Source organism: Aethalodelphis obliquidens, unplaced genomic scaffold, assembly GCF_003676395.1.
Source record: "Aethalodelphis obliquidens isolate GAN/ISIS:26980383/991018 unplaced genomic scaffold, ASM367639v1 scaffold3, whole genome shotgun sequence".
In the NCBI taxonomy this organism is placed as follows: domain Eukaryota; kingdom Metazoa; phylum Chordata; class Mammalia; order Artiodactyla; family Delphinidae; genus Aethalodelphis; species Aethalodelphis obliquidens.
This window is the reverse complement of record NW_020837947.1, coordinates 16,305,688-16,323,955: the sequence shown is the minus strand read 5'-3', so window position 1 is coordinate 16,323,955 and position 18,268 is coordinate 16,305,688. Positions and strand designations below refer to the sequence as shown.

General features: G+C 44.7%; 1 protein-coding gene and 1 pseudogene across 2 annotated transcripts in view; both read left to right on the top strand.

Annotated features, from left to right (window-relative positions):
- UST (uronyl 2-sulfotransferase) overlaps positions 1-18,268 on the top strand; it is a 287,336-nt gene that overhangs the window by 188,859 nt on the left and 80,209 nt on the right. The window lies entirely within an intron of this gene.
- LOC113607959 (serine/threonine-protein kinase 3 pseudogene) lies at positions 9,098-10,181 on the top strand (annotated as a pseudogene).

Below are 18,268 nucleotides of genomic sequence, written 5' to 3'. Positions count from 1 at the left end.
GAAAACTGCCTCTGTGATACTGTTTATTCATCTTGGCTATAAAGCGTGGAAAGTAATGCATGTTTGAAAAAAAAAAGATGGTAATTTACAGCTTCTTAATTCATAAAGAATTCAGTAAATCATGTTGGCCCATTTGGATTCTGGAGAAGCCTGAACACTGGCCAGCGTCAGCAAAAATTTTCAGAAAGCTATGCATTTTAATCTGCTTGAAAGCTTTGGAGTCTGAGCATCCTTTAGCTTTGGAAGTGTATGTATGAGATACTCGTTTCTGGAAATTTCCACTCAGTCCTGACTGGCTGAGGCCATCCTGGGAATGAAACCTCAGGCTGTGCCTTCATCCCTAGAGCATCATTTTTCTTAAAGGAAGAAAACGAATAAGGGATTTGGATCATCTGCTTTCTACGTATTTCAGTAAACATCTCTGTTTTCCAAATCTTTGAAGGTAAGAAAGTTCTTTGTCTCCAACTAGGTCACATTTGGCTTATGATTGCAGGCTGAGCTAACGGCCCAGGACATGGTGTACTTAGGTTGCGCTCTCGGCTGCCCTAGCTGGGTGACTCAGCCAGTGATTTAGCCTTTGCAAACCTTACTCTTCTCATCTGTACAATGGGAACATATTACCTTGCCTGTATCACAGGCTTCTTGAGAAGATCAATTGAACATTCTATACAGAGGTGCTTTGAAAGCTGAAACTTTACAAAACACGTTTCAGCATTGATGCTTTCACACCCCTGTCTCTATCAGTGGCTCCACGAGACCACTTTTTTCTGTAGATCCAGGGAGCTTGTCTCCTCCGGGGAGACAGCAGGGGCTGCTGTTCTCTTGTGGCTCAGGCCACTCTGGGCCGTGTCCTGAACCGTCAGGTCCATGTGGCTTCTGCTGAGATCTCAGATAGCCCCACTAGACCCCTTCTCCTGGGAATCCGTTTCTAAGGAAACAGCTTCTCTTTGTTCCCAACAGCTGGAGACACGTTTTGATCCTAGCCTGCTGGCACCCATTTCTCCCGTGTTTATTTACTTGGAAACTTAAGCTGGTGTAGGCACGCGGTTGTAAAGTCACCGAAGCAGCACGTTCTGACCCCCGAGGGGTGGGGAGGAGAGGTGCGCGGGCCGGCAGGCTCTGACATGCTGTGAGCCGCGCAGAGGACAAAGGAGCCCCCCTGGAGAGAGATGTCTTTGACATCCATTTGTCCTGAAGTATGTCGAAAGCAGGGGTCGCAGGTGTGTTTAGAACCAAAGACCAGTTCTGCAGTTTAGCAATATAGGGAGTATCCCTGGGAGCTTGGGACAGAGAAGTTGATGGGCATAGAAGGAGGAGAGGCACGAGGCGAGAAGAAAACAACAAAGGGATTTGGGGGGAAAGGAGGGGTCATGAGAGAGCCGTGAGCTTGGAGCCTTTGCGAGGGGAGAACAGAACGCCACCAGCCACCACCTGAGATGTCACCGAATAACCACACACACAGCCAAGTGTGTGGCTTGATGCAGTCAGCGGGCTGTCCCCATATTAGCGCATTCATCCCCAGGGCATCCCCTTCAACCCCTTTTTACAGTAAGACCCCTACATACGAACGAGTTCCATCCCAAGAGCACATTCATAGCCCAATTTGTTTGTAAGTCCAACAAATTTAGCCTAGGTACCCAACTAACACAGTCGGTATGTATAGCAATAGTACTGTACTGTAATAGGTTTATAATACTTTTCACACAAATAATACGTAAAAAACAAACACAGGATATAAAGAAAACGTTTTTAATCTTACAGTACAGGACCTTGAAAAGCACAGTAGTAGCAGCTGCATCACCACTGCTTTTACGCTCACTTCCAGACATCCTGGGCTTGAAATAAAGATCCTGTACCACTGTACTCTATACAGTACTGTGCAGTGAAGTACAGAAAAGCACAACCACTTGTAGAGGATGCACGCACATGACAATATACACCAGACACATGAACTAACTTACCCGATTGGACATGTGAACTCACGTTCGCATCTTTGAGTTCACAACTTGAAGGTTCGTATGTAGGGGACTTACTGTGTAGACTAGGAAGGCAACTCCGAGAGGCTAAGTGGATAAGACCAAACCTTGAACATGAGGAATTGTGTTAGGCTGCATTAGTTACAAGGAGTTCAGGTCCACTCAGGTTGCCTCAGGGGAAGAGAAAAGTAAGAGTTATCATTAGGATGTATCCGGTAATGAGAACAGAAGGGCCACAACTTCCAGCAAAGACCAGGAGGTGCCACGCAGAGCCAGGCCACGTGGGAAGAGCAAAGAGCAAAGCACAGCTCAGCCTCCCTGTGGGAAAACTAAAAGTGGTTCAGAACGGGAGCCGGGTCCAGCGGCCGGGTTATGTGGGCACCCGGTCAGCCCAGGGGTTCCCTTCTCCCTGTTCCCTGGTTATTGACACACTTCAGCCGCTTGCTGTGCTCTCCTCTCTGCTCCCACGACGGATGCTTCCTGGTGTTCCTCTGTAGCTCACATTCAGGCTTCTAAGAGTGACTTGTTCGTCCACTTGGTCACTCTGACCAGCCATAGGTCATGTTTGGCTGCCCCGGGACAAGTCTCATCCGCGCTGTGTTCAAGGGCGTGGTCAGACAGATGGGACAGGATGGAGTCAACTCCAGGTATAGTGTTTGTGTTAATTTCCCATTACTGCTGTAGCAATTTACCACACACTTAGTGGGTTAAACTACCGACATTTCTAATCTTCCAGTTCTATAGGTCAGCAGTCTGACACCAGTTCCACTGGGCTAGACTCAAGGTGTTGGCAAAGCTGTTTTTTTTTTAAGATTTTTTTTTTTATGTGGACCATTTTTTTAAGTCTTTATTGAATTTGTTACAATACTGCTTCTGTTTTTTTTGTTTTGGGTTTTTGGCCGCGAGGCATAGTGGAATCTTAGCTCCCCGACCAGGGATCAAACCTGCACCCCCTGCATTGGAAGGGGGATTCTTAACCCCTGGACCACCAGGGAAGTCTCCAAAACTGATTCCTTTTTGAAGGCTTGAGGGGAAGACCCATTTCCCTGTTCATTTGGGTGGCTGAGCCTCCATGTCCTGTGGTTGTAGACTGAGATCCCATTTTCTTGCTGGTGGTCAGATGTTACTGTTCTCATTCTCTAGAGGCATCTACGCTCCTTAAACCGTGGCTCCCTCCCTCCCAGCTTCCAAGTAACTGGTGGTGGGTTGAGTACCTCCCAAGCTTGACATTTCTCCCCCTTCTTCTTCTTTTTTTATTTAAATTTAATTAATTAATTTATTTATTTTTGGCTGTGTTGGGTCTTCGTTGCTGCACGTGGGCTTTCTCTAGTTGCGGTGAGTGGGGGCTACTCTTCATTGCAGCGCGTGAACTTCTCAATGCAGTTGAGGAGCAGGGGCTCTAGGCACACGGGCTTCAGTAGTTGTGGCTCGCGGGCTCAGTAGCTGTGGCTCACGGGCTGTAGAGCACAGGCTCAGTTGTTGTGGCGCACGGGCTTAGTTGCTCCGCGGCACGTGGGATCTTCCCGGACCAGGGCTCGAACCCGTGTCCCCTGCGTTGGCAGGCGGATTCTTAACCACTGCGCCACCAGGGAAGTCCTCTCCTCCTCGCTTCTTCCATCTCATTTCTCTAACCAGCTGAGAAGGGTTCTCCACTTTTAAAGATTTCTGTGAACTGACTGGGCCCACCCAGATAGTCTAGAATCATCTCCCCATCTCAAGGACTGTAACGTTAATCACATCTGCAGAATCCTGTTTGCTGTATAAGGTCCCATATTCACAGGTCCCAGGGATTAAGGGTGTAGACGTCTTTGGGGTCTATTATCCTGCCCACCACAGTGTCACCTAGGACTGCGGGGACTGAGGGGCCTGTGGAGGGGTTGTGAGCATGACAGGCATTTAGAAACTTGGCTTGTCCCAGCCACCGGTGGGGAGCCCACGTCTGGCTTTCCACTGTGGCATGCTGCCATGCAGTGGCACCAAACTATGGCTTTCCTGTCTCTGGTCTGCAAAACCAAGGGGCCAGTCATACATTTTATTTTTACTCCTATGGGTGACTTATTCATCCATCCATCTACTCATTCATCATTCATTTATTCATTCAATAAATATTGATTTAGTATTCTGTGTGACAAGCACAATAATAACTGGAAATAAAACGCTGAGCAAAATTAGACCCCGTGTCTGTCCTCACAGAGCTCAGAGTCCTGAGAGGGAAACAGGTATTAATCCCCAAACCACACAGATTCATGTGAAATAGTAACTGCATCACATTTTATAACACAGAGAGATGTGCCACTGTCCAGGCATAGAATGGGGTAGTTGGCAAGTCTAGAAGTCAGAGAAGTGATGGTTGAACTGAGATGTGAAGGGAGAGAAGAGAAGGAGGAATATCCAGACATTGGGAACAGCACATGTAAAGGTCCTGTGGCAGAAGGGAGCAAAGTGAGCACGGGGGAAGAAGCAGGGAGGCCGGAGTGGGGTGAGGGAGGGAGACGGTGAGTGGCCTGGTGAGTGATGGAGGGAGGGAGAGCTGAACCCCACAGTGTGGGCAGGCAGGGGTCGGGCCCCACAGAACCTCCCAGGGCTTGTTCAAGAGGCCTGGGAGACACTAAGGGATTTAAAGCAGGGCTGGGGATGGGGGAGCATGTTTACATGGGATCCTAAAACTTACATTTTGGAAAAGAATTACTTTAGCTTCAATATACAGAGCAGAAAAGGGCTCCAGTTGATCTGAGGCTACTGCAGTGATCAAGGGGGAGATAAACAATCAAAAAGCAGGTATTTGTGGAGCGAGGAGCACGTGTGATGAGCAGCTCTAGGGGCAGGGGCGGTGATGGGGACGCATTTACAGTGCGGGGGCCACCTCACTGCCCTTCCACTTGCTAACTGCCTGGCTGGCAACAGAAGACCCAAACTTGAGGAGTTGTCATTGGCTGGGACATGTTTAATTAGCAAAAGAATGATGCAGACACCGGAGAATTCAGGAGAAGAAACATCAGTGAGAGGTGGGATCTTTGCGGGAGGCTTCCTGGACGAGGTGGGAGCTCAGTCTTTGGGGACGGATGCGGATTCAGGCAGGGGTGAGGGTCAAGAGGACCGCAGGAGCAGAGCGTTGGTGTAAAAGCCCGAGAGCCCGAGGCTTGCCCTATGGTCAGCCACCCAGCTTGGCCGGAGCAGAGGGTTTAGGGAGGCAAGGAGCTTTGGGACTGAGAAGCGATTCTCCAGATGTCCCCGGGGGGGCTGCCAAATCAGCTTTGCCTGACCTGCTTTCTCAATGGAAGGTCCCATCAGGGGCATCAAATCCAAGCTGCCAGAGCACAGCCAGGTGCATCCCGCTGGCCACCTGTCAGCTGAGCTCATCTGCTCCGGACCCCCGCGTCTCCCTGTGAGTCAGCGACCAGCTGCAGCTGCCTCCTTGCTGGGGGCTCAGCCCTGCACCCCAGCTGGGACACATGGCTCAGATTTATGAAGGTGGTGGTTCTCAGCCTGGCCGCTCATTGGAATCACCTGGGAGGCTTTTCAAACTACCAGTGCCCGGGTCCCACACCCAAAGATTCTGGTCTAATCGGTCAGGGGTGCAGGCTGGGCCTTGGGACTTTTTAAAAGCCGGAAGTGAGGCCAACATGTAGCTGAGGCTGAGAACTACTGAGAAATAACAACACATCCATTCTTGTCTGTATTAGCAGGAGCTATTTTTACTGAGAGATATACCTCCCGCATATCTTCTAGAAGCTTACTTTCTATATCCTCTGCACATTTGGAAAAGCTCTATTTGCCTTCGCCTCAGGAATTTTTGTATTTGGTAGACTTTTAGTTGGCGTGTGCAAATAAATGTCATTAAAGGAGCTTGATGGTATAGTGTAAGATTTGTTGTATTTATGAATACTCTGTGTAGGTCTTAAGTCAGGCTTTCTTTTAAACTGAAGTGGGAAACCAAAGAGTATATTATACTGTACATTTGAGATCTCACTTTAGGAAGCGTGCTTTAGGCAATAAAACAGAGTAAGTACTTTGATGAATAAAATATTTTAGCATGAAGACATCTTCTTATTTGGCCGATGAGGCATTTAGAATCCATTGCCATTTTTCCAGAGACGTGCGTCACTCTTTAGATGCAGGCCAGTTCATAAAATACAATAAATGCTAAATTTAAAGACATGGATGAATAGAACTACATTTTAAATGCAGTCAGGAAATGTTCTTTAAAATAATGTTTTTTAAATGCAGCCAGGGAGCTTGCTATTCAAAGAAGTTATGCAGTGAAGTTTTATATAAAGTAAAAAACTAACGGCTCGATTTAATCTGTTTTAAATTTTGAATCTCATATCCTACACTTGTTTTCCAGAACCTGGCACACCTCTGTCGTTTTCCTCAATTTGCTTTGCCAAATTGTAATATTTTTTCACTGCCCAACTGTTTTACATACACAGCATAAATTCCCCAAAGGCAGAACGACCTCCAAACGTGTTCTGAAAAATATTTCGTGAACGCTAAAGACAGGAAAAGTAAGTGTAAAACGTCTAAGAGATTTATTGGAATCTCAGCTTGAATTCTAATTGCAAGTACTTATGAAAATGTCAAAATTAACGTGAAATGGCTGGCAGTTTTTCTAATAACTGTAAATTGAATTAGATAGTGTGTAATTGGAAAAACGCTTGCTTCGCTCAGGCTCTCTCAAAACAAGTCTTAGAATCTGTTAGCTGCAGCAGCCTTGCCCTCTAATGGCTGGAAGTTGAAGGACAAGGCTAAATACTTCCGACTACAGGGAGGATAGAAACTAAGCAGAGGGATATGGTACCATGTCAGGAGACTCTTCCCTGACATGACATGAATCTTCATTCATGATTAAATGAAAGAATTTTAACCAAAGCCTACTCGATTTCAAGTCAAATGAAGCTTTTTAAAAATGGCTCTGCATTTCATATTACAAACTAAAAACACAATGGAATTGTATCAACATGTAGCTAAACGTTTCTATACTCTTTTTTTTTTTTGCATTGAAGAGGAAGGTTATACTGGTATGACTTTTTTTTTTAATTAATTAATTAATTTGTTTTTATTTTTGCCTGTGTTGGGTCTTCATTCCTGTGCTCGGGCTTTCTCTAGTTGTGGCGAGCGGGGGCTGCTCTTTGTTGCGGCGCACAGGCTTCTCTTTGTGGTGGCTTCTCTTGTTGCCGAGCACGGGCTCTAGGCGCACGGGCCTCAGTAGTTGTGGCACGTGGGCTCAGTAGTTACGGCACACGGGCTCAGTAGTTATGGCTCGTGGGCTCTAGAGCACAGGCTCAGTAGTTGTGATGCACGGGCTTAGTTGCTCTGCGGCATGTGGGATCTTCCCGGACCAGGACTCGAACCCGTGTCCCCTGCATTGGCTGACGAATTCTTAACCACTGAGCCACCAGGGCGGCCCCTGGTATGACTTTTATAGTGAGCTGGCTGCCCCTTCACCACTCTGCAGAGTTTTAAACACTCACTGCCAGTTTTTGAAATAAACTAAACTCTTGGATGAGACTTGTCAAAAGAATCAGCAGATGCATAAAAGAAAGTTATCAAGTTTAATACGAGACAGAGGAAACTTTGTTGGCGATGAAATCTCACTATAATTATGGCATTCCATATCTGACCACTATTAATAAATAAAAACCCTATGAGATTAAGAAAAGTGATCTAAACCAAGACAATAGGGAGTTCCCTTGTGGCTTAGTGGTTAGGGGCTTTCACTGCTGCGGCCTGGGTTCAATCCCTGGTTGGGGAAATGAGATCCCTCAAGCCATACGGCATGGCCAAAAAAATAAAAAATAAACCAAGACAATAAGATTAACCTCAGCCAACCTTGATTACTGCTCATCTTTATTTCTCCAGGTAATTTTTACTTGGTGTGAATTATATTTAGTTTTTGCATGCTAATATAAATAATATATATTTTTTACTTGTTAATATATATTGCTTCTAAAATCCTTCAAATTATTTCACATTTGTATATGTCTTCTAGGTTTAACTAAAATATAATTCTCTCAGATGATAGGACATGATCTCCTCTTTTAATCCCAGCACGCTTCACAGCCACCTGGCCAACACCCAGCCCAACTTTCAGTACATACTTAACAATAGATACAAATGTGGACCAAGCACCAATGTTTGCCTCCTCCCTCCACTTACAACTTCAATATATTTTGAACACCTGCAAAGCGTCAGGCATTGTGATGGGAATAGCTGTGGCAAGATGAGCATCTGTTCCTACTCTCTGCCTCTACCGCACACAAAGAAACCCATCTCCTCCTGTATTCCATTAATAGTGAGTGATACCCCTATCGGTTCAGTCACCCATACAAGAGACTCTGGAGTCATCCCTGCCTGCTTTCTTTCCCCAGCCCCCCAACCCATATGCAATCAGTCACCAGCTTAACCTGGAATCCTCCTGAAAGCAGAGCCTGAGGCAAGGGTTTGGAGGAAGGGTTTTAGAATTTGGACAGTGATCCCAGGGACTAGGAGTGGGGGACTGGAGAGAGAGGGAAGGAGGGAAGGTCAACACAAGAGCGTGTCCTGACATTGGTCACTCCCGTGGAAACCGAGGCTCAAGCCTGCCAGCACTGTGGGAGGACAGGGTAGAATTTGCCCTAGAATGTTTCTGACTGAGGAAAGCAGAAAGCATTTACCCACTGCTTTCATCGTTTGTTGTCAGGTTCACCTCACGAAGCCTTAACTCCCCGCACATCTGGGCTGTGCACACAGGGGGGCCACGTGGGTTCCTCTGGGTGTAGCACTGGGAACAGAAAGCGAGGTTGCTCTCAGGTTACTTCTGCATGAATCTCACGGCTGCAGCAATGGCTAGAGAAAAAGTGGCCAAGAGGACGGGAGGCAGGGCACAATAGTGTCCGGTCCAGCTGCCAAGACTGTCGCTTCTTCCTCCTTGACGTCTCTCAGATCATTCCCCATCAGGGTCATCAACAAAGCCCTCCTCATGTGCTACCCAGATATCTGCAAAAGCCTCATAGGCGGTCAGCCTGGCTCCAGTTCATCTTCCAACCCACGGTCATAGCCTCTAGTGTGCAAATCTGTTGTCCTTCTCCTGCTTAAAACTCTTCTGTGTCTTTCTGTTCCCTAGGTGTAATGTCAGCTATCGATATTGTTATAATATTATCATAATATTTAGGGTTGTTTGGCCTGAAGCGACCCAGCACTGGAACATGCAGGCTCTTTGGTGGTGCTAATGGCGGGAGGGCTCACGCCAAGGAGTATTTCCCAGAACTTCTGCTGGCAGTGTCCTTGTCCCGGCAGTGAGCCACAGCCACCCCCCGCCTCTGCAAGATACCCTCCAACACCAACAGGGAGGCCTGGCTCAGTCTCCTACGGAGTCACTGCTCCTTCCCCCTGCGTCCCGATGCGCACACTACCTTGTGTGTGCCCTTCATGAGTGGAGTCTCTGTTTCCCCCAGTCCTGTCGAAGTCCTGCAGTCAAATCCTGCTTGCCTTCAAAGTCTGATTCTCTGGGAATTCCTCCTCCTGTTGCCAGACCCCCAGGCTATTTTTTTGATTCCCACAAACCCACCACCAACATTCAGGAAGCCAGAACTTTGTTCTGATGATTTCACCAATTTTTTAAAAAAGCGCCTAGTGAAGAATCCTGAGCAGAGAGCTACTGCAACACAACTTTTACAGCACCCTTTTATCAGGAATACAAAACCTCTATCAATTTTAAGAGACTTGATCACAGAAGCTATGGAAATCAAGGCTAAAAGACATGAGGAATAGAGCGAGAAATGGAAGAGGAAGAAGAAAATTCGGATGAAGATGAGCTGTATTCCCACACCATGGTGAAGACTAGCTCAGAAAGCGTGCGCACCATGAGGCCCACAAGCACGATGAGTGAAGGGGCCCAGACCGTGATTGAACATAACAGCACAATGTTAGAGTCTGACTTGGGGCCATGGTTATAAACAGTGAGGATGAGGAAGGAGATGGAACTATGAAAAGAAATACAACTTCACCACAAGTACAAAGACCATCTTTCTTGGATTACTTTGATAAACAGGACTTCAAAATAAGAGTCATGAAAACTGTAATCAGAATATGCATGAACCCTTCCCTGTGTCCAAAAATGTTTTTCCTGATAACTGGAAAGTTCCTCAAGATGGAGACTTTGACTTTGGGCTTCCCGGGTGGCGCAGTGGTTGAGAATCTGCTCCAATGCAGCGGACACGGGTTCACTCCCTGGTCCAGGAAGATCCCACATGCCGTGGAGCATCTAAGCCCGTGCGCCACAACTGCTGAGCCCGTGTGCCTAGAGCCCGTGCTTCGTAACAAGAGAAGCCGCCACAATGAGAAGCCCGCGCACCGCAACGAAGAGTAGCCCCCGCTCGCCGCAACTAGAGAAAGCCCGCGCACGACAACGAAGACCCAACACAGCCAAAAATAAATAAATCTATTTTAAAAAATATATTATCATAATACTTAACCAAAAAGCATCACAACCACATGTGAATCTACAATTATCTCAGTAAAAAACTTCAATGAAAAGAAGCTTCACAGACCAAGAGAAAAAGGATAAGTTAACCAATGAATAGCATAGGAAAAATGCAAGTGAGAATGAGCCAGTTTTGGAAACAGGATGTGAGAAGCATGGTTTGATTAACACGTATTTATTTAGGAAAGCAGTAAGTCAAGGCTGGCAGGACAGGACCAGATAACTGAGAGTCTTGAAAGCTGCAGAAAGGACTTGAAAATTCATCACAGAAGGCAGGACTCAAGCGTCTTGAGCAAGGAATTAAATGTCAGGATGTGAAATGCTGCTTCTAAGTTGTGTGTTACACTTAGAAAGACCTTCTTTGCTCTGAAGCTATTAAAAGAATTCTCCATGGTGTCTTCCGGAGTTTTTGTTGTAATTCCTGTTGTCTAGTATAAAATTTTTGATCCATCCTGCTGTCAGGTGTAACATATGAATCCAATATCTTTTTTTTCCCAGATGGTTAACAAATTATCTCAACAACCTTTACAGAATAATTTATTTTTTCACACTAAAGTGTCGCCTTTACCATGTAATAAATTCTTATTTTTGGAGGGATCAATTTTTTGACTTTTTATGTTATTCCATTGATCTGTGTCTTTAGGTATAGTAGAACACTATTACATATATGTGTGTGTGTGTGTGCTCTTGTGTGTAAACTAATATATAATCACATAATATACATTTTATTATATAATAGACAATAATATCATCAATACAATTAATGTACTATACAATAACTATTATATACTAAATATTTTATTATCTGGTAGGCTCTAATCTCTTCTCACTAATCTTTCCCCTAACTGTTCTAGCTCTTTCGTCTTTGTTGATTTTTCTATAGAAACTTTAAAATCAGCTTGTTCAGCTCTCCCTCCCCCCACATACATCCCCAGAAAACATTAAGTTTTAGATGGACTTGAGAAGCACCGTGGGAGACCTTGAGTGACACCGCATCTCCCACTGTGCTCACTCTTAGCCCTGTGTGATCAGCACGTTCGCCGGATAAGTGTTATTTCTCCTTTACTTGTGGGAACTAAGTTGAAGTCAGCAGATAAAACCCCTCACTTGAATTGTTCTGACTTAATATGCATCTGAGACTTTAACTTGGTCACTTCCAGCTGCTCCCCTCATTAAATTCAGATCCCTAATATCATACATTAGTATATGCCTTTTACCTTTGTGTGCAAACCCCAAACGTGAAAGCCTGAGTAATTCATCATTTACTTTGAATGGAGGGTTCTGTTTCTGGCCCTTCACAGGTGGGCTCCTCCTGTCACACAATATTTCTTTCTTTCCATTAATACCTTGGCCCTGCATCTTCATCGGGTTCTCGCGTTCAGTCTTCCGTGGGCATCCTGCGAGAGTTTTGTGCAGCCAGTTTCCTGCATCTTGCCTATTCTCTGTTTGCCCAATCTGATCACTCTGCAGTTGAAAACACTTGAATAATATACATACATCATCAATATACCACTACCCTGATTTTTTTTGGAAAGTTCTTCTCCTTCATCCATTCAGTCCAATCGGCACTGAAACCCCTTTTATTTTGTTTAGAATGTCTCTGCAGCGTCGCTCACCCTCTCTCCGTTGCCACTGCCATTAGCACTGTCTTTAATGTTTCTCAGTGCTGGAACAGCCTCCTAACTAATCTCCTCTGATTTAGGCACTTTCTCGCCCTTTCACCCTGTATAGTGCTGCCAGATTCGTTTTCCAAAGCAGCACTTCACATCCTGTCATTTAATTCCTTGCTCAAGAAGCTTGGTGTGTCCTGCCTTCTGTGATGAATTCTCAAGTCCTTTCTGCGGCTTTCAAGACTCAATAATCTGGACCTATCCTGCCAACCTTGACTTACTGCTTTCCCAATTAAATGCTAATTGAACCAAGCTTCTCAAATTCTCTCTTGAGAACAGGCTCCTTCCCATATCCTTTCTTTTCCTTATGTTGCTACCCTAAGCTGGAAAGTCTTCTTCTTGTTTCTCTCTCCATCCATATCCTATCCATCCTTCAAAATCTCATCACCATTCTCTCTTGATCCCAACCTTTGGGTCGCTGTTCCTTAGTACCTGAATACTTAACTCGATCCTCATAACACAATCTTATGAGATTATTATTATGTTATCATGATCTCAATTTAATGATGAGCCTGTTGCTCAGGAAGGTTAAGCAACTTGCCCAGAGTTAAGTTACATCCATGAAGTGATGGAACTAGGATTCAGACTCCGGCAGTCTGGCTTCAGAGGCCATGTCCCTAACCACCATGCTGAACTGCCTCTTTTCATCCTGTGTGACTCTCAGCTTGTTTCCTTAGTCCTTTCTCAGCCTGACTGTCAAGTATTCCATCTGCTGTTGGTCACGTATCATCTTCCCTGCTCTGTATACATCCCATTTATTGCTTCCCTGGAGCCCATCATGTAGGAAGGACTGAATAGGATTTACTGCATATGCGCAGGGAACTTAGCGGCCTTACTCACCAGCATTTCTTCAGCACCTAAAAAAAAGTTTTTTTAAAAATAAAATAACAGGATCTGACACATAGTAAGTGCTCAAAGATTATTTGTTGAATAAATGACTAAATGAATATTGGATTGATTCACAGTTTGATAAATATATGACCATGTCAGTGTATCCTTCTCCAGTTTTTCCATTCATATAAATGTGCACATCTGTATTTTATGTACAGGTCTCTCAGTTGCCTCTAGGCCATGAATGATGATTAGCTGGATTTTTTTTCTGGATAAAATGGGTGCTCAGTTGTTATCAGCGAAGTTAGTTGTTGCCTCCACGGATCTAAAGGCACTTCCCAGGGCACGGCAGGTCTTGGAGTTCAGCTCTCTATTATAGCTGATGAAATTAAGTTACACCAATTTAATTAGACTAATATTTTACTATCAAAAACAAAAAGAAACACTTTTGCTAGGTTTAGCTGCCTTAGCAAATAGTACTTTTAAACTTGAGGTCTATAGCGCTTGATTATATATAAGTAAATAAAATGTTATCGATAATCCAACAAAATTAAATTTTAGAAGTGTTTCTTCTTCGTGAAAAAGTTCTTCTAACCTGGCGAAGGGCATTATTTGCTTCATACCCTACTCCTGAAGACTACTTTGGTTTCTACTTTTCATCCAGTATCAACTTTAATATTTTGGCTAAAAGATACCTCAAGTAATCCTCTCTAAATGTTATTAGTGGAAGTCAGGCTTCTGCAGAGCAAAACCTGTATTTAATTTATTTGCAAAGCCACATTTAGCATTGCGAATTTTAAAATTCAGTCAAAATAAATGATTTTACATCAAGGGCTGAATTAACACCAAGTTTTTGAAAGGCTTTTTTTCTGAGAAATTCAAAACTTCTCATTAAGTCTACAGTCTTCCAAAATTGTGCTGTTCTCCAAGATAGCCTTATTAGTCCCATTTTGCAAATAACAAAATTGTGGCAAGAAGCAATTAAATATCTTTACCAGGGTCTATTGGAATGCTGTCATACTGGGTAGGCCCTTGACTTATGATCACACCATCGTTGGTAAATTAGAAGAGGCTACAAACAAAGAAGGAAGAAAAAAGATTAGCAAGGAGGAAGGCAAATGTAGGAACAGGATTTGTCATCAGGGCCCTTTTAACTTGGGGTCCCAGGGAATTGAGAAAAGGGAGGAAAAAAAAACAGACCTTAATTAATCATAGTACTTTTTAAGGCAGAAAAGAAACATAGAGGGCTTCCCTGATGGCACAGTGGTTGAGAATCCGCCTGCCAATATAGGGGACACGGGTTCGAGCCCTGGTCCGGGAAGATCCCACATGCCGCAGAGCAACTAAGCCCGTGAGCCACAACTACTGAGCCCGTGTGCTGCAACTACTGAAGCCCATGTGCCTAGAGCCCGTGCTCCGCAACAAGAGAAGCCACCGCAATGAGAAGCCTGCACACCGCAATAAAGACCCAACACAGCCATAAATAAATAAATAAATAAATAAATTTATATAAAAAAAAGAAACATAGAGGTTATCTCATCTCATCCACTCATTTAAGGAGTTAGGACTGGAGCGTGAAGGTTGGAAATACCACATGGAGCTGCCCTCATTATGATGGTGTTGACTGTAAAGGCTAAGCTAAATCAGATATTTATCAGAGAAAGTGAATTTAGAAATAGAATATCATGAACAAATTTGTGAAATATAAGAAAGTCTGAAAAGGCTGTATGTTAAGTTCTGGAACAAAATTATAAAGCCCGGAAGTGATGGCCATCTCCTAAACTTTTTCAGTCTATTGCTCACCAGTCTCCTTATTATGACAGCCTAGTTCAGTTTCATGCTTGTGCAGAAAAGGAGGACACAGTCATCTCAAGATGACCAGATCACCATGGTGGACCCCCTGTCACCACCCCGCCACACACACACACACACACACACACACACACACACACACCTACACATGCTCACTCACACCCTCTCAGTGACTGAAATTGACAGCTTTTTTTTTTTTTTTTAACGTTAAACTCTTCTTCCTGGGTTCTTTTCTTTAATTATAAATAAAACTGGTAGGTCTGGCATTTTGTTACCAGCATCTTTTAATGAACCTACCCACCCACAAGGTTATGTACGTCTCGTGCATAAATGTTTGGACTATTTATATTCTGATATGGTTAATTCATTCTCTCTTTCTTTCAACAAGTATTCAGCACCTACTCTGTAGCCAGTACTTTGGCAGATACTGAGAATGCAGTACTGAAAAGCACAGGTGGAGTTCCAGCTTTCATGGAGTGTCTAATCTGTCAGGGAAACAGACATTAAACAAGTGACTGGAAGAGGTGATCAGGCTGTGGGAACAGTATGTACAAAAATCAAGAGTCCCAGGTACTACAAAACTTATATGGATGGAGTTTTAGAAGGCAGGGCACAGGGGTATGCTGTGCAGATGGAAAGGTGGGCAGGGGCAAATACATCGTAAGTATGTGAGGCTTTATTCTGAAAACAATGGAAAGTCTCAGACAGGTCAAATTGTGGTCAGGGAGGGGGGCATGACATGACAGGATTTGCATTTGAAATCTTGTGCAAGGGGAAGATGCTTGGAGTAGGGCAAGATAAACTATTTTGGTTTGGAATAGAATTGGCACGGCAGAGGAGACTGATAGGAATGAAAAGATTCAGACACATGTCTGAGGTAGAATCAGTCACTGCTCCTTGAGTGATTGAATGTGGAGCTGGAGGATGAGGGGAGTTAAGGAAGATCCTGGGTTTCTGGTTGGAGTAATTCGATGGAGGGTACTACGGTAGGTGGGGAATACAGGTACAGAGGGGTGGGAGAGATAAGTTCTGCTTTGGATATGCTGAGTTTCAGATGCTCACGTGAATGGAGACATCCAGCAGTCAGAAGAGAGGGCTGGGCTAGATATATAGAATTGGAAATTATCAGTATCCAGAGAAAGGGTAATTATATATACCTATCTGCATATATCTACATCTATATCTATATCTGTATTCCATGAGGGGTGAGATCATGTCTGGAGCAATGGCGGTGCTCACTGATTATTTGCTGAAAGTTGTTGAATTGAAGCCATTTGGTGAAATCAAGGATGAGGATAAAAAGCCTGTGGGTCACCCATTTTTTAGCACTCTTTGAGGAGTGGGAAACAAAGGAAACAAGAGCGTCAGTCCCAAGAAGAGGATAACATAGAGATGTGGCATCACAGAATCAGAGGGAAAAAGTCTTGAGAAGGGAGGATAGTTCATCATTGTTGGAAGTGGCTGGGAGGGGCAAGCAAAAGAAAACTAGAAAAATGGAGATAGTGATGGAAGTGTTGGTCTGCATTGCCCTGGTGAGGTAGGCAGAGGCACCCCTGGGTTGATAGTCATCGTCTCTCCTAAAGAGGATGTTCCCTCTCAGGATCACTTACCAGGGGAAGAAGTAGGTCCTCAAGGGCAAGGGAATCCCAGATCACTCTTCTTTTTAAAAAAATAAATATTTATTGAGAACTTGCTATATGCACAGTCTAAAGTGACTAGCATGCTAAGTTCCTCTGAGAAGCAGAAGCCAAGATGAGATTGGACATGCAGAGATCTATTGGGAGAAATGCTCGTGAGGGAAAAGGGAATTGGAAAAAGACGTCATACTTGCTATAGGTCTGACCGCGTGAAGAGCAGAGAAGGAAGAATTGGGTAGGCAGAAGCTCAGACTACAGTGCAGCTCTAATAAAGTTTTGGCCAAGCCAGTGGGGAATCTTTAAGCCAAAGTCATCCATCGGAGGAGTCCTGCAGCTTGCAGGAATGGACCTGCTATAACCTCCCTGCCAGTCTTTGGCTTAGAGCAGCCCGTGGCCTCAGCAGGAATGGGGTGATAGACTCAGAGCAAAGCATCTCGGACCATTGGTCAGTTACTCTCCCGACAGCAGGAGAGGTTCATACCTGCCACACGTACATTATCTCATGTAATCTTTACAGCATCCCTCTAAGATAAATATTGTTATGCCCGTTTCACAGATGAGACACTAAGGACTACAGAAGCCGTGTAACTTGCTTAAGTTTACACAACTAGTAAGAAGCAGAGCCTGGGTTTCAACCAATGGTGCTCTGGAGCTGGCTTGGACTGGCTCTGAGCAACTGTTAAATTTTCAGGAATTGTGCTATTTAGTTGACATCAAGATGGTGGCTTGAATTTGGCCATGGTAGGCGTGTTCACACCATGGAAATCTGCAAATGCTATAAATCAGGTCTTCTTTTTTTCAGGAAGGGTGGTTGTTATACATTTACCACTGATAGCCACTGATGGCAGATCAGTGGTAGATCATATGCCACCGATCTGAATCCAGGTCATCTGACTCCAGAGTTGCCCCTGCTGAATAAGTATTTACCTTCGAAGGTAGCACGGATATACGTACATTCCTCTACTGATGATTAGGGATTGGTAATCTATGAAATTATGTAAAATGTTGGGTCTGGTACAGTTATATCTGTTACCACTCATATGAATTCCTGCATCTTACATTTATAAAGGCAGACACACAACTGGAAAGTGTGTTTCAACCTCAAGATGACCTTTGAAGAGGACTGTAACATCCATTACAGCCCAGTGATGTAATTGATATTCTTCCTGCCTACTCCCACCCACAGACCAGAGGATATATTAATTACCTGCCTGCCTGGCCACTGGCAGCTAATTGTGAAATTGTTTATCCTCCCAGCTCTGCACTCTCCAGCCTGGGAAATAAAATTTGCATGCTGCCTGTGTCATGTGCTCCAGAGTCTGAGAGCACAGCATCCGTAGAGAACAACCCAAGAAAAGTTAGGATGAAAAGCCCAGGGACTTTGGCCACTGTAGAAAGTAATGTGCCCTAAGTGTCCCTGAGAGTCAGAAGACGCAGGTTTCAGAGTCACTTCAAACTGCAAAATATGAGAGCTACTAAAAATATTTCTAGTGCACATGACCCAGCTGAGGAAGCAGCTTATGCTGGGAAGCCTGCCTCCAGATGAAAACGCAGGTCTGTCGTGACAGCAACCCTTGCCCTCAAGCAAAGCTCTTTGAAATCTTCTGACATTGCAGAAGAATCTGTAAATCACCACTTCTGCACCACTTCCAAAAACGTTTCTTCCTTATTATTTTAAAATACTTTTTAGGGCTTCCCTGGTCGCGCAGTGGTTGAGAGTCCGCCTGCCGATGCAGGGGACATGGGTTCGTGCTCCGGTCCGGGAAGATCCCACATGCCGTGGAGCGGCTGGGCCCATGAGCCATGGCCGCTGAGCCTGCGCGTCCGGAGCCTGTGCTCCGCAGCGGGAGAGGCCACAGCAGTGAGAGGCCCGCGTACCGA